The sequence below is a fragment of the Schistocerca nitens genome, chromosome 4 (assembly GCF_023898315.1).
Source record: "Schistocerca nitens isolate TAMUIC-IGC-003100 chromosome 4, iqSchNite1.1, whole genome shotgun sequence".
NCBI classification, from domain to species: domain Eukaryota; kingdom Metazoa; phylum Arthropoda; class Insecta; order Orthoptera; family Acrididae; genus Schistocerca; species Schistocerca nitens.
This window is the reverse complement of record NC_064617.1, coordinates 924,574,986-924,587,194: the sequence shown is the minus strand read 5'-3', so window position 1 is coordinate 924,587,194 and position 12,209 is coordinate 924,574,986.

Sequence of the window (12,209 nt, the reverse complement as noted above, 5' to 3'; positions counted from 1 at the left end):
TGCCGATGTAATGCGTCTTCACATGTAGATTGTCTTCTTGGGTGTCTCCTCAGCACAGTTCTGCAGTGCTAGCTATGCAGCGAGCAGGTGTGGCCAGCGGGTGGTGACGCTGGGCGGCAGTTTGCGGCCCAGCGTCCGGATTTGGGCGTTGTGTGACCGGCCTGCACGTTCGTAAAAGGTGCGGGCTGTCGCCTGGAAGAGGTCACGGAGCAGAGGTACTTCCGCGATGTCGTGAAGATAAGCGATGGGGAAATCGTAAGGCAGGTGTAAGGCCAACCGAAGGATGCGATTCTGCAGTGTCTCCAGCTTCTTCAGGTTCGTGTCGGCGGCGTTCCCCCAGACGACGGCGGCATATTGGAGTACAGGGCGGAGCAGCGCCTTGTAGAGAGTGATGCCCAGCCGCGGTGGTAGTTGGGAACCGGGGTTCAGCACCGGGTACAGGATGCGGAGCCTGTGCCGCACTTTGGTCTTCACTTCACGGATGTGCGGAACCCACGTGAGTCGGCGGTCGATGGTGACGCCGAGGTAATGCGCCGTTGGACGGCATGGGACAGGGCTGTCACCGACGGTGAGCGGTTGCAGACCTGCAGGAACGAGTCGGTTGGTGACGAGCAGGAACTGCGTCTTGGCCCCATTGAATTGTAGACGCCACTTGACGGCCCAGGCTGCCAGGGTGTCAACGGCGAGCTGCAGACGTCGGCGCATGACGGCGGCATTGAGGCTCCTCGTATATAGAGCCGTGTCATCCGCGTAAAGGGCGAGCCGCACATGGTCGATCTTCGGCGCGTCAGAAGTGTACAGCGAATACAGGAGCGGCCCCAAGACCGAGCCCTGTGGAACACCGGCATTGATGCGCGGACGGAGGACAAGCCATGCGCGGCCCGCACATGGAAGGTCCTATCGGCAAGATAGGAACGGATGAGACGGACGTGCGACGTCGGGACCCCAAGTTCAAAAAGTTTGAATAAGAGGCCGCGGTGCCACACTGTCGAAAGCACGCGACACGTCCAGGAACACCGCGCCGAAGAACTCGCGCTGCTCGAGGGCGACGAACGCATCTTCCACTAGCCGAAGGAGTTGGTGAACTGACGAGTGGCCCCTGCGAAAGCCGAACTGCTCTTCGGGCAGGAGGCCTTCCTCGTCAACGTGGCGCTGCAGCGGCCTGGTGTACACCCTTTCAAAGACCTTGGAGACGGCCGGCAGTAAACTAATAGGTCTGTAGTTCGCAGGCTGACGCAGATCCTTCCCCATCTTCGGAATCGCCACGATCTCTGAATGCTTCCAGGACTGAGGAAAACTGCAGGACCGGAGGATTACATTAAAGACGTCGGCGAGATGAGTGACAGCCACCGGCGGCAACTTCTGGAGGAGGGCGGTGGAAACTTCGTCTGGGCCCGCAGCTTTCCTGGGGTTCAGGCACGCAGGATGCACGACACCTCCTCCGCCGTCGTCTGTTCAATGACGTCATCATCGTCGCGTGCCTCCAAGTAGCGTGGGAGCCGGTCAGCAACCAGGTCGTCGTGGACAGCGTCGGTCGGGTCTTCGATCGGCGTAAACGCAGCCTCAAAGACGTCTGCGAGGGCATCAGCCTTCGCAGCTGGTTCGCAGACAGCCTGACAGTGGACCAGCAGCGGAGGGAGACGTTGCGTGCGGCGTAGGAAACGCTTCGTCGTCTGCCAGGTAGTGCCGTCGTCAAGACAGAGGGTGGCGACCTTGTTATTCCAGTCGCGATTGCGATGGTTGTCAATGGCAGCCCGGATGTCCCGACGCATCCTGTTGAGGAGGCGCTTGGTGTCGGCAGTTCTTGTCCTCTGCCACTCCCGGTATTCCCGGTTCTTCTCAGTGATGGCCGCAAGGATGTCCGGCGGCAGCTGTCGGGAGTAGTCAGGCGGAGTGCGAGGTCGGGGCGGCGTTGCTAAAGTGGCAGCGTCGATCGTGGTGGCCGCGAAGTGCAGAAGTGCTGCGTCCGCTCCAGCTTCCGCAAGGGGTGGCGCGGCGGCGAGTGAGTCCGTCACGGCTGCTTGAAACCTGCCCCAGTCGATGCCAGCAAGTGAGATGCCTCTCCGGGGCTGTTGGAGGGCGTCTAGGTCGATATAAAAAACCACTGGGACATGATCAGAAGACAGTGCCGTCCTCGCCGTGGCAGTGATCTGATGAGGGATGCCCTTGACGACCGCTATGTCGATTATATCCGGGAGGCCACGGGCAGGGAAGATCGTCGGGTCGTACGGCCCCACCACAAGCGCATGGTGAGGTTCCACTACCCGGAGCAGGCAGCGGCCAGCGGCATTGGTGGTCCTGGAGTTCCAGGTGACATGTTTACTATTGAAGTCCCCGGCGACGAACACCTGCCCCCTCAAGGAGAGCAGAGCATCGATGTCAGCAGGGTCCAGTGGACGAGACGGCGGTCGATAGGCAGCGATGAACGTGATGGCGCCCACCGAGGTGTGAACGACGACACCAGTGGCCTCCAGCGTTGCCAGTGGCGGAAGTTTTATCACGTGGTGACGAATGCCATTGCGGACGTAAACGGCTGTCCCACCACCCGCCGTCAGTCGATCGGTGCGATAGCTGGAGTAGTTGGCCGCCCTGACGTCGACCCCAGGCTGCAGGTGGGTTTCGTTGAGAAGGCAGACGTCGACGGCATCATCTCGAAGAAATTAGCGATGTTCGCCAGCTTGAGTGCGGACGCCGTTGGCATTCCACGCGACGACCGTGAGCCCTCTAACGCTGCCCATGGTGCAACTGGTGAGGGTTGACAGCGGTCGGGGCCGGAGAGGCCATCGGCACTGCAGCGGTGAGTTGCTGCGACAGGACTTCAATCAATTTCGTAGCACTGGTCACCAGGGCAGTGAGCTGCGCGACGAGGTTGGCCAGGTCAGCAGTGGAGGCAGCCGGCGCGGCCCCATCGCTGGAAGGGGGAGGCGTGGCTGCTTCGCTTTGAGAGACCACCTGGGGCTGCTCGACGGACGAAGCTGAGTGCTGGGCACCCATGGGGCTGCGACCCCCGTGCCGGCGGTCGGCGGGGCGTGGTCCGGCTGACGTCCTGGGAGAGGCAGTACCCGGGTCCGCCACTAGCAGCTGTGTTGGAGGCGCAGGAGCCGCAGGTGGCGGCACGGCCTCGGATGCGGCAGGAGCAGGAGCAGCCGACGGAGCCGGGACGGCGGAGGGCGCCCCTGACGTTGCCGCCACGAAAGAGACGCCGGGCCGTCTCGTTGCTGGCTTCTTTGGACATGGCGCTGGCGTTTGACCACGTTGGCGAGCGATGGAACGCTTCCACACCTCACACCCACGATAGCTGGCCACGTGAGCACCGCCACAGAGTGCACATGTCGGCTTCTCTGTGGGCGGACGGGGGGGGGGGGGGGGGCACGCACGTCCTGCGTGGGCGCCGGCGCATTTAACACATCTGGCCGGCATTGAGCATTGGCGCGCGACGTGGTTGATCCCCTGGCAGCGAAAGCACTGCACAGGGCCTCTCCGGGAGCGAAGATCTTCGGTCTGAACCGGAATGTCGGCGACCCGCGTCAGTTGGTAGAGTTTGCGGTTCTCCACGGTGTCGGAGCAGACGACCAGGAAGAGCAGCATATCATCGCGTGATTTAGGCGTCTTCATCTTCACGACTGCCCGGATGTAGAAGCCCAGGTCAGCGAGTTCACGATGCAGGTGATCGGCTTCCATGTTGAACGGGAGGTCGCGGATTACATTCTTTAAGACTTTGTCAGGTGCGGAAACGTGGGTATAGAATGGCATACCACGCTCAGACGCCTCCTGAGTGACTCAGCGATAATCGTCAGCAGTGCGGAGTGTGACCCTGTACAAGTCACGCCCGGCAGGCTTCACGGTGTACACGGCCGTTGTCCAGCTGCGCAACAACTTCTGCGATTCCCCATAGGGCGGCCGAAACTGGAGGACCACCGGCGGAAGATGGGAGTCTTTCTGTGGCGCAGAATCGCGCGGTAGCTGGCCCGGCACGTCAGCGAGCGCGTCGAATGAGTTGGCGACGGCAGTTGGAAGCGTCGTCGAGGACTGCATGCGTCTTGCAGTTCGCCGGGCCGGGACAAAACCATCGGCGTCAGAGGCGAAATCTTGCTTGGCCCTTTTCTCGATCGGCGAGCAGCGAACAACGGACGTCGCGGCTGTTGCCCTCCTCTTCTGTTTCCCGCTTCGTCCGCGTGGCTGAGGGGCGGTGGAGCTCTCATCTTCAGAATCGGGGAGCGGAGCAGACAGCGCTGTCTTCAAGGTTTCCTGAGCTGTGTCCATCAAATCCATAGCCATAGCATTGGTCGTCGTAAGTGGGGGGCCAGATGGGGCCGACGGCGCAAGCGCGGCCGGACGGCGATCTGCCACACCCTTCGCGTCGCTAGCAAGTGCAGGTACGTCCTTCTCACGGCTGCACATCTCAGCGACTAAACAGAACACCAGGCACCAGGCAGGCATAAATATGCGACCCGGTCCAGCAAGCAGCGGCGTGTAAGGAAGGACAGGAAGGGGAAGCACACCAAGGGGAAGAAGCACTCCACCATCCCCACCCCAACCACTTCCACACCCTCTGAGGAGCCTGCGCCCCCGACAGCACCTGTCATCGTCCTGGGAGGGGACCAGGAAACACCGGCACTGGAAGGGAACCGTGCAACCGGGCAGGATTCGGATGGTTTCGTGCTGGCGAGGAAAACCTTTCGCCAGCCGAGGCTTCCACCGGCCCGGGGAGTGGAACCCACCCCGAACAGGTTTCAGGAGGTGGCCGATGAGCCAGAGACACCACAAGACACAACAACAAAAACACAAAATCAGGTCCCCCACCACCTCCCTCCGATTGTCGTGGAGTTTACTCAGAATTACGAGGAACACTTCGAAATGTTAAAAACAGCAATCGGGGGAGGCAATTTCCAGCTAAAACCTGCTGGTGGTGACAAAATAAAAATAACAGTACGCACACTCGAGCACTACACCACAATCAAACCACTTCTCAACAACAAAAACATACCCCACTACACTTTCGCCACAACAAAAACACGTAATAAAAACATTGTCATCAGAGACCTACTGAGACGAGTGGCTCCCCAGGCGATCAAAACAGACCTGACTACCTAGGGGAACGTCGTCAAGGCGGTCCAACAGATGGGCAACATAGGGAGCAAATGGCCCCTGTATTGTAAGCAGGCTGTTTATGTTTTCTTATTGGCAACGTTACATAGCGCTCTGTATGAAAATCACTGGCTGTGCTGTGTGCAGTCTGTGGCCAGTTTGCATTGTTGTCTGCCATTGTAGTGTTGGGCAGCTGGATGTGAACAGCGAGTAGCGTTGCGCAGTTGGAGGTGAGCCGCCAGCAGTGGTGGATGTGGGGTGAGAGATGGCGGAGTTTTGAAATTTGTAAGACTGGATGTCATGAACTGCTATATATATATTATGACTATTAAGGTAAATACATTGTTTGTTCTCTATTAAAATCTTTCATTTGCTAACTATGCCTATCAGTAGTTAGTGCCTTCCGTAGTTTGAATCTTTTATTTAGCTGGCAGTAGTGGCGCTCGCTGTATTGCAGTAGTTCGAGTAACCAAGATTTTTGTGAGGTAAGTGATTTGTGAAACGTATAGGTTAATGTTAGTTAGGGCCATTCTTTTGTAGGGATTTTTGAAAGTCAGATTGCGTTGCACTAAAAAATATTGTGTGTCAGTTTAAGCACAGTCTTGTACAATTGTTCTAAGGGGACGTTTCATATGTCGACTCTTAGCCGAGGATACCTCACTGGAATCTACTGATTTTTTCTTGTAGTTTGTGTAATTAGTGTAGCTTTTGTTTATTGCTAGCGCGTAAGTATAGAGAGAATTTCCTTTGTAGTTTTTCATTGTCGTACACAGTTGTGGCTTGCATGTAGATTTGCACCAAGTATTTCGCAGCTGCGCTTGCAATTATCTAGATATTATTTTCAATGCTATGTTAATGTGTTTTGATATTTTGCTCTTCAAATTGTGCTTTTCTGTGTTGTCGTGTGAAATATTGTGACAATAATGGCGTGTGAAAAACATAATACTAGGCTCCAAAGTAAACTGAGAAATGACAGTGAAGGCGAAAGCAGGATGGTAGCGCCGCAGAGTAATGAATTAACTAATGTTCAAAGTAGTAATTTTGTAATTGTGCATAGGGAAATGGAGCGGGCTGCAAATAATGGTGTAGGCAGTGAAACAATTAGTGAACAGGGAAGCATTATCGATCGATCGGTCGGCAACAGCTCGCCTCAGGAAACCGAAATGACAGAACACAATATTGCAAATACTGTAGACTCAGGTTTTGGGTCCTCACCGTTTTCTCAAATGAGTCAAGACACATTTTCTGCTTGTCAAAACGTGAATGTTGCCGGTGAAAATGCACTGCCAAAAAGCATAGAGAAACACATTCCAGACACTAATACATTATTATTGCAATTAATGCAACAAATGGAACAAAATCAGAGACAAACACAGCAAAAGCTTCAAAAGTTAGACATCACACTTGAACAAACACGTGAAGATTTAACTACTGTGTTACATAACATTGAATCGAAATGTCAAAAAGCCTGTAATGACGTAAAAACACAAATTTGTGAGCATTTTCAACCTATTTTTTCGCGCCATGAAAATGTATTACAGAATCACGAAGCAGCCATAAAAGAACTGCAAATTATTGTTCATGAAAATCATGAGACCTTGCAAGCTAAAATTGACTCAGTTGCATCCACCGATTCGGTTACGAAACTTGCAAAAACTGAGGAAAACTTAAAGGACACAGTAGATGCGATATCAACACAAATGGACACTCTGAAACTTGGTTCAGAAAAACACACAGAGGAAATAATTTCACTATCGGATAAAGTAGCCGAACTTTCAGATCAGTTCACTAACTTATCTACAAGGTAGATGATGATCTGAATGACACAAGACCTGTAGCTTTCACTGACACTGAAGAGTATGAACAAATTAGAAAATTCAAACAAAATCAAATCAATACACAGTACAAAAGAGAAATCCGGGAAGTACAAGATCAGTTGGCACAAGTAATACAAGAATTACATATTTCAGAGGACACTCGCGCTCCAGTACGGGAAGAGGGACATAGAAATACGGAGCAACCACAAAATAATAACACAGGACACTTCAGAAATTATGAAAGAAATTGGCAAGGCGCATTGAATTTTGAGATGGAACCGCCGAAACGAAGTAACAATGAGTTATGTGCGACTCGCCGACACGATGATTTTGACTGTAAGCTGTTCATTACTACGCGTAAATTCAAAACATTTAAGAATTCTGGCAACGACATTCATCCACGAGCATGGCTTCATCAATTCTCTCATTGTTTTCCTCTCAACTGGTCATTGCAGCACAGATTAGAATTTATGTGTGGCTACTTAGAGAATGAGCCAGCTGTAAGAATGCGATTGGTCATTCACGATTGTCACAGTGAAGGAGAATTTTATCATGCCTTCCTCTCAGCATATTGCTCTCAAGCTACACAAGACCGAGTAAAACATAGCATCATAATGATGAAACATTTCGAACAATCTGAATTCTCCAGTCTTGTGAAATATTTTGAAGACATGTTGCACAAGAATCAGTACCTGTCAAACCCGTACAGCCCCTCAGAACTCATCCGCATTTGCTTAATCAAATTACCTGAACATTTAAGAAATATTATTTTGGCAGGACGTTGCAAAGACGACATTGAAGCTTTTCAGGGACTCTTACAAGAATTAGAAATTGACACAGACAGTGGCGGGATGTGAAAACACTACAGGTCACATCCGTCACAATTCTGTGACGACAGAAACAATAACTGGACACGACAAGTCTATTCTTACAACGCAAATCGTGACGAAAACAGACACCACCCATATGACAACCACTGGCAGAGTAATAGTTACAGAGAAAGATCGCATTTCCGTAGTAATGAATATGACAGAGATTACCATAGAAACAGACAATATGGGAACAAAAACAATTATCATCAAGGGAGACAGAATAACTTTAGACGCAACAGTTCAGCGCGCAGTTACGATTCCGGAAGAAATTCTCCACCACATGACCGACAAACAATAAACTATGTAAACTACCGACAAAACGACAGAGCTGAATTGCATCAGAACTGGCGGGATTCAAACAGAGCAGCGCCCTCTCGACAAGGTGAATTTATAGAAGTTAGATCTCCAAATCCCAATAACGACGCGCGCCAACAAAGAAACAGACAATGACTCGCACCGCAGGCGTGCGCCGGCTGGGCTTCAGAAAAAAAACTTAAGCTAACCTTGAGAAAAATTCCAGTATTCCTTACCGACGTATACCACATGATAAATGCGTTGAAGTTGAAACTCTGCGTACTAGGAAGAGTAAAGGTTTACACCACATTTCACATGTAAAACCGTTTATTGAAAGATAATATGTTTTTTAACTTAGTCTTTGCCATAAAACTTTTCACTTCACGCTACTAGTACAATTTGTCACTCTGAGAAACTGTTAACATGCAACAATGTTTTGAAGTTAACTATCCAGTCTAGAACCTAGGGAACATTTTTCAACAGAAATTACGAATGCATTGTTATAGTGAACAGACGACATAGTGTTGTTATTTGTACATTCTTGCTTGTTAGTTGCACGATTACGTAACGACTATCAGCCTTCCATACTTACAACATATACTTGTACTGCTAATGAGATTTTAATGCAACATTTTGGTTTACTTGAAAATACATTCTGGATTTAAAGTACTTTCTGCGAGATACCAGATGACACAGTGGATAGTTTATGTGACAGCTACACGATTTTATCACGACGCTACTAATGAGTGACAATTTACAATGTTGCTTTTGCGGTGTTTCTGTTTTATATCTGCACTGTTTTTCTGAATTCTTCTGGAAAGTAAAACATGTTTTAGTAGTAACTTTTGTGGTATAGCTACAATATGACAGCCTTTGCAACAATACGTTACAGTATAGTAATTTCTTGATCACGGTAATGTAAGTAATAACTACGATATCTATACGCATAGCATTTCACTTTTTTTTATCATGAGGTAAGTACATTGACTTCTGCAGAACTTAGCTTTCGGAGGATGATAGCTACGACACTTCCACAGAATTATCTTACAGCAAGACGCACATTTAGCACTAAAGGACATGTAATTGAGTTATTAATTTTGTACTTAAAACATTTATTTTTAAAGATTTTTTTAAATTACAATGATACAAAGGTTTTCAGTGATACATTTCATTCCATTGATGTAATCTGTAACACCTGCAGGTATAATTACATTAATCCTCAGGGGGGTACACGCTTACTTTGTGTACCATGTGTTTGGCAAGCACAAGGAGCCCTAGCTAATATGGTATTTGTTTATACAACTTTACACTTCGGTACCATATATCTCTAACACATAAATTACACAGCTATCTGATCATTTAACTGAGAGACAAACATTTTTTTTTACTACATCAGCGACACATGTTTACGCAATTACACAGTTGGATAATTTCATACTTATGAAATTGTATTTTGTCTGTACTTCGTGAACTGTTCATATTTTTTCAGAACCATTGTGATACTATGAGAACTTTGAATGTCGTATTTGTTAAGGGAGCATGATTTTAAAGTACGTTTGAGGTAGATGACACTATTGAAATGAGCAGAGAATTTTTTAGGTTTTGACATTATAGCTGAAAGCTACGACGTTTTTGAGATTTGGCTGAGTTTTTATGACGTTATTATTATTATGACAATGTGTATTATGCTGTTGAGGTATGTTTATGATCAATAAGATGATGCTACCGTAAATGAGGAATTAGATTATGCTATGTATTTATTTTGATGAAATATTGAAGAAGTGTCGACGAATACGTATATGAATAATGAGTAGTGGTTAGGGACTCTGATTTGTGGGAAAGGATGTTGGAAACCAAGAATCATACTTTAAGAGTTATGAAATGTGTGTAAATACACGAATGTATCACAGTGCCGACGAAAACTTTTTGCACACTGTTATATTCATAGGATTTTGTTTCTACACATTTGCAATGCAAATTCTCGACCGGTGAAATTTTTTATATGAGCCTGTCACTGTAATGAAAACTGGTGTCATAAATATTTCAGTAAGAAAGTTAAGTGACTACCTTCACGTAATGAGTCGTGGGCACCCTGCTGCACGACAGTTGCCTGGAAAAAAGCCATTAGTGTGTGCCTTTCAGAGGCACAGGTGAAAAAAAAAGGGGGCCATTATCCTCGGTATTGACATTCCTTTGTCGAAAGCATTGCAGATACGACACGCTCAAACTTGAAAACATATGATAACACTGTGGAGCTCTTAATTTATGATATTTACTGAAATGCCTAATGAAATGACGAAAATATTTTATGTCTATATACCTGATTATGACTACTGTCTTTCTAGTTGAGAGATTTCTACTAACTTATGAAATGCCTCATGACTACTGAATGATGTTCTTATGCTTTACTTTGTACATAGTTGCTTATTTCATTTGATATCTGGTTTCCAGCTGTCTTGCAGCATTGGTTTCATAAAATAAAATTAAATGCATTTGCTAATGTGAACAATTTCTGTCAACAGATCTATTAAATAATTATTTTATGACCCACATTCTTCGAAACAGGAGCTCTTGGAATGGAAAGAACAATAAGAAGGGACTAATAACAGTAACTGCATATATAATTTTCTTTTCAAGTACTTGGTAATTTTTTGTAGAATTAGTTTTTGTGGTGCACCACTTTAATTACATAGACATTACAATGTGAATATACATTTCCCTTGTCTGCATTGTTATCTTTAGTGTAATACTTTTTTCTGCTTGAGCTATGTCATGTTTAGATATAAGTTATTTCATTTGCTGCTGCTGTTTGCCAGGCATAGTGTTACTGAATTTGACTTTGTTGAACTCTGCTAAGCCGGTTTACTACTGATTTATTTTTCTTGTTTGCTGCTCATTGCCTTGTATTAGTTGTAATATTGTTGCTTACTTTGCCAATTAGTATTTTTTTGTCCTTGCTGTTTGTGTTAATTTGTTATGTGATGCTGCATTGCCTCGTCCCTTGGTATATATATCTGAGCTCGGTAGATTTAAGTTAGCTTAAGAGGGGGTAGACTATATAAGAAACTAACTATGATGAATTGGAAGAAATGCATTGAGAAGCTATAAGAAAGTGGTTTGGCCAAAAAAGTAGTGCACAGTGGAAAAAAACTACACTCCTGGAAATGGAAAAAAGAACACATTGACACCGGTGTGTCAGACCCACCATACTTGCTCCGGACACTGCGAGAGGGCTGTACAAGCAATGATCACACGCACGGCACAGCGGACACACCAGGAACCGCGGTGTTGGCCGTCGAATGGCGCTAGCTGCGCAGCATTTGTGCACCGCCGCCGTCAGTGTCAGCCAGTTTGCCGTGGCATACGGAGCTCCATCGCAGTCTTTAACACTGGTAGCATGCCGCGACAGCGTGGACGTGAACCATATGTGCAGTTGACGGACTTTGAGCGAGGGCGTATAGTGGGCATGCGGGAGGCCGGGTGGACGTACCGCCGAATTGCTCAACACGTGGGGCGTGAGGTCTCCACAGTACATCGATGTTGTCGCCAGTGGTCGGCGGAAGGTGCACGAGCCCGTTGACCTGGGACCGGACCGCAGCGACGCACGGATGCGCGCCAAGACCGTAGGATCCTACGCAGTGCCGTAGGGGACCGCACCGCCACTTCCCAGCAAATTAGGGACACTGTTGCTCCTGGGGTATCGGCGAGGACCATTCGCAACCGTCTCCATGAAGCTGGGCTACGGTCCCGCACACCGTTAGGCCGTCTTCCGCTCACGCCCCAACATCGTGCAGCCCGCCTCCAGTGGTGTCGCGACAGGCGTGAATGGAGGGACGAATGGAGACGTGTCGTCTTCAGCGATGAGAGTCGCTTCTACCTTGGTGCCAATGATGGTCGTATGCGTGTTTGGCGCCGTGCAGGTGAGCGCCACAATCAGGACTGCATACGACCGAGGCACACAGGGCCGACACCCGGCATCATGGTGTGGGGAGCGATCTCCTACACTGGCCGTACACCACTGGTGATCGTCGAGGGGACACTGAATAGTGCACGGTACATCCAAACCGTCATCGAACCCATCGTTCTACCATTCCTAGACCGGCAAGGGAACTTGCTGTTCCAACAGGACAATGCACGT